Source organism: Piliocolobus tephrosceles, chromosome Y (genome assembly GCF_002776525.5).
Source record: "Piliocolobus tephrosceles isolate RC106 chromosome Y, ASM277652v3, whole genome shotgun sequence".
In the NCBI taxonomy this organism is placed as follows: domain Eukaryota; kingdom Metazoa; phylum Chordata; class Mammalia; order Primates; family Cercopithecidae; genus Piliocolobus; species Piliocolobus tephrosceles.
The window spans coordinates 22,915,802-22,920,896 of NC_045456.1; positions in this window are offsets into that span (position 1 = coordinate 22,915,802).

Genomic DNA, 5,095 nt, shown 5'->3' on the forward strand with positions numbered 1-5,095 from the left:
CAAACACAAAAACATTAATATTTAACAGACCATATTCATGAAGGGAAACATGAGCCACAGTTCAAAAGAAACAATGTACAAACCATAAAACTATTCATTGTGCTCAGTGCCTTTACTGTGCTTCTCCTCATCAGTTCTCCTCCTATCTCTACTTTGCTGTGTGCCTGAGAAACTGAACTTTGGATTGTGTAAGGTGCTCCCATTCCCTTTGGTTTCCAGGTGGATTCAGCCAATGGGCAGTTTAGAAGGGTGATAAAAGGCAGGTGGTATTTATTGCCTTGGCTCCTCTCTTGTGAAGGGAGTTTAGCTCCTGTCAGTACAGTTTTCTTCCTCGGCTATGCTTATCCTGAGAAGTCAGGAACTGTGGAAGACCTGAGATTTTGCCTTACTGACAACAGATAAGGTGATTATATTCATCCTTACCAAAGAGACTAGAGTCCTGGTCAAAGACAAAGACTGTTTACGATTCATAGAAAAAAGCAGCAGTCTGAGCAATCTCTTGAGTTCATACACAACATCTCAGTTCACACAGATCATGCTGAGGCCCAAGTATTCACTGAGCTTGTGGTGGGTTGCTTTATAGGAGAGAAACCCTCAGCTAAGAGACTGATCTTTTATCAAGGCTGCTAATGATCTTCGCATCCTCCCCTCGAGAGAGATAACTCATTCAATGAAATGCTAGCAAAACTCCTTAAGTGTTGAGGGGAAAGGTTCTCCAGGTAGGTAACACTGGAAAATAGGCCAAGGTCTCCTGTGACGCAAAGGGGAAGGCTTTAGGATGTTGGAATGCTTCTTAGGGGAGAATGACATTTCCTATCATTAGTCTCTAGCTGTCAAGGTGGATTTTTGGTGGACCATGTGGAAATGCTGAGAAATGAAGCAAAAAATCCTTCCAACACTTTCACCCTAGTCTAAACTGATAAGTACCCCCCAGCGTTGCTAACACTGGGTGTTGCATTATATCTCATTTGTTTCTCACAAATCTGCTCATTTTTATAAATAGTCCATCTTTAAATTCTTATATTACCCAGTTTGTGCATGTCTCATTGTTGCATGTAGAGACCATATCTTAGCCAAGGACATATATTAAAAACATTTCTAAATAACAAAAACCAACTCTATTTGATTTAGCAGAAGGGCTGTAACAAAATATACGCTTTGGGAAGGATGAAGGAATGATGATTGGAAGTGAAGCAACCAGGAACAATGTCCAGAATATGGAGAGGTAATTTAGCGGTCCCTATTCCCATTACAGACACACAATATTACAAACACTGACACTGAGTTCTGATACTGCTCCTAGAACTTTTGGGCACACTGTTCCCTCTAACTCTGATAGGCCTGCTGATTGTCTCCATCCTCACCAGCACAACTTTGTCAAAATTCCGGACTCTGTATCCCTTATTTTCAATTCAGCCTCTAGTACAAGCACTGATTGGCAGAGCCTGGTTAGGTACCACCACTCCGATTGCAAGGGAAGCTAGTATGTTGAGGTTCTACAATGAAAGGTGGAATTCTGAAATATAAGGAATAATAGATTCTGAGCAGCCAAACTAAGTGACCAACGGCCATTACTTGCCCACCCCAATGAGTGCCAAATTAGAGAAGAGTCATGATCCAGAATGAAATAGGGATCAATGAGATATCTTATATCAGACCAAGTAGAAGTAGAAATTCTTCAAGAAAACTTTTGTTAATTTCTAGCATATTGCAATAGATACTTGGATAAGATGGTGCAAGCTAGCTGGTAAAGCCAGCTCTTCCTGGTTTGCCTGGGATTTTTTAAGTGTTTTAACAGTTGAATACCCTAAAAATAAAGGTTTATAGTTGGATACCCTGACAATATATGTTCATAATGAGGACATGCCTTCAGTCAAAAGCATTATGTTACCTTGATTGTCAGTGTTGCAGGAATCAGGACACTGGAGAGACCAATAAGGGGAACAGGAGGATTTTATTTAGGTGGCCACCAGCTCAGCAGATTAATATCCAGAGGTTGAGCAATGAACAAAGACAGGGCTTGACTTTTATTCATGTGACCAAAGTAGGTTGGCTAGCCAATGACACAAAACTTGCCAGGCAGGGAAAGCAAACTTACAGAAGCAGAACAAACGCAGTTAATCAAACAGTTACAAATCTTGTAACTCAGGCATGTCTTGTGACCTTTGCCATGCTGCACAAAAGGGAAAAACAGGAACTTGCAAAATCCTTGCAAACTTGCAGAAGGAGTTACCAAAATAGTTATACAAGCAGAACAAAGAACGATGGCATGGGGAGAGAATTTCAGGCAGAGACTGAAAATAACTTGTTTTTCTTGTCCCTGATCTTGTTAGTCCTATGGCCGTTCTTTCCCATACCCATCCATGGACCTCTTGCATGGCTTTCCCTAAGGCCCGCATTTGTCTTTGACTTTCCCTAAGGCCTGCATTTGTCTTCTTAAGGACAATTCCCCTAGCTCACAGAGATCACCCTTAATTTGACCTATGATTGCGAGTGACTGGCCGAACAAGATCTCATAGGACAAACACCCAATTTGTTTGGTGCAAGTGCACCTGATTCAGAGGAGGACCATGGGCAGGACCTGATCCCATCTTAGATGAGCTTCTTGGCAATGTTTCTTTAATAGCTGCTTGAGTGTTCAGTTCATGTGCTCCACTTTTCCTGAGCTTTGCAGCTGGTAGGCTATGTGTAACTTCCATTTCCTGAATCCTCAAGGGCCTGGTTTGCAACAAGAAGGTCCTGCACCAGTTTATATTCATTAGTCCCCAGTTTCCACATTGGTAAAAGCGGAGTGTTCTACAGTGACCAGCATCAGGCTAAGATCCTGTGTTCTAACTGCCACTTCAAATGCCCTTGAATGCCATGTATGGCTTATCAGGGAAGTGGGTAATGATGAAACTGAATTGGTATTTCCCCCGGTTTTAGTTCTACTATCTTTGGTATTTGGCTCAAAGCCAGGCTAGGAGCATTACCTTCAGCCCACACTCTAGGAATTTTACTAGGCAACCAATACAGCTCATCTGGCCCCAGTTTTGACAACCCTTCTGCATACAGCCTCCATTCCTCTGCCTGCAGGATGTCAAGAGTTAACACCATTTCTTCAGGATAGTGGCAGACTTAAAGTTATGGGCCACATCATTGCCGAGTGTTCAGCCTCAGTGTCTACCATAAAGCCCCTTACTTCCACCATGACCATGGCGTCCTGGAGGCCTAAGGAGATATAGCCTTATTTGGCCTAGTCTTCATACCCTTCAGTCCCTGCCAGCCTAATAAGGTCGGCATCTGGCTCCTTCTTGGTGTGACAGCCCTTAGCTGGCAGCCTTCTAGCTCCTTGACTTTCATCCTCTCCCTCATCGCCCTCTGGACATTCATTCTTCCACTGTCCTTTCTTCTTGCACCCTGCACACTGGTCCCTATCCAGTCCTGTCTGATTCTTGGGTCATTGCTTGATTTAACCTTTTCCTTATCCACACCTACATCCACATCCTCTTGTGACATTCGCCCCCTTTCCATAAGTGCTGCCACCAGCAAATTGGCCTTTCTCCTGAGTCTCCGATCAGCTGCTCTTTTTGTCTCCTCACCATGGTTACTGTACACCTTGGTGGCCACTTCTAAAAGCTGAGTGATACTCATGCCAGTGAAACTCTCTAGCTTTTTGCAGTTTTCACATAATGTCTCCCTGGGCTTGCCCTACAAACCCTGCATTGGTTCTCAGCAGCCTCACGATCAAACGAAGTGTAAAGCTGGAAGGCCTTACAGAGTCTCTCATAAAACTGGCTATAGCTTTCATTTGCACTCTGAAGCACCTCTGAAATCTTTCCCATACTGAATATCTTTTTCCCTCCTTCTCTCAAACCTTGCAGCAGTGCCTCTTTGTACCTCTGCAGTTGCTGTAGTTGGGCTGCGTCATTTGGGTCCCAGTGTGGGTCTGCTTCTGGGAACTGGCTCTGTGCATATTCCAGGACATTAAGGATGCCTTCCAGTGTATTGTTTTCTAGTCAGTAGAGGGCTACCTGGGTCACCCTTCAGGATTCCTTGGTGTTGAATAGCATCAGGACAAGCTGTTTGCAATCTGGCCAAGTTGGATTGTGTGTCTGAAAAATAGACTGTATCAGATCTGTGAGGGCCTGGGGATTCTCCATGTAGGAGGGAGTATGGTGTTTCCAGTTTCGGAGATCAGTGGTTGAAAAAGGCTGGTAAATGAAAGTTGGTTGCCCTACCTTGGACCTGGCCCTATTCATCATAATAGATGGGTCCCCTGGTTTCTCAGAGAGGCATCTGCAAAGCTCTGTTGCACCAGATTGGAGGCAGCTTGCTTGATCATCCTGATTTTCCTCCTTGACCTCCTGGGGTGAGGGCTCATATTTCTCCCTTTGGGGTTAGCCTGGGGCACGTCACCATCTAAGTCTGGCTGCTATGGGGCCAGCCTTAGTAATGGTGGGTAGATTGGTGCAAAACTGGTTTTCTTGTGTTTTTTCCTTTCTCTCTGTAGCTGACAGTGTTCTGCAATAAGCTGCCAGGCAGGGCTGCAGCCACGCAGGTCGGGTTTGAATTATATTCAGCCAGGAGGTGATGAGGCTCCTCTTCTGTCCTTATGGGACAGGTCTTGCCTCAGGCCCAAACCTTATCATGGTCCTGTAGCACGCTGTCACTGGAATTGTCCTGTAGCTCCTTAAATTCCATTGTGCTGTCAGAGAGCAGCACCAGGTCGTGGGAGAGCTGATCTCCCTTTTGGTGTGAATGTGTCTGGAATCTGGAGACCAGAGAGATTAATGAGGGGAACAGGAGGATTTTTATTTAGGTGGCCCACTAACTCAGCAGATTAATATCCAGAGGCTGAGCAATGAACAAAGACAGGGGCTGACTTTTATTCATGCAGCCAAAGGGGATTGGCTAGCCAGTGGCGCCAAACTTGCGAGGCAGGGAAAGCAAGCTTACAGAAGCAGAACAAATGCAGTCAATCAAACTGTGACAGATCTTGTAACTCAGGCATGTCTTGTGACTTTTAGCATCCTGCACAGATGGGAAAAACAGGACCTTACAAAATCCTTGCAAAGTTGCAGAAATAGTTACAAAAATAGTTATAGGAGCAGCA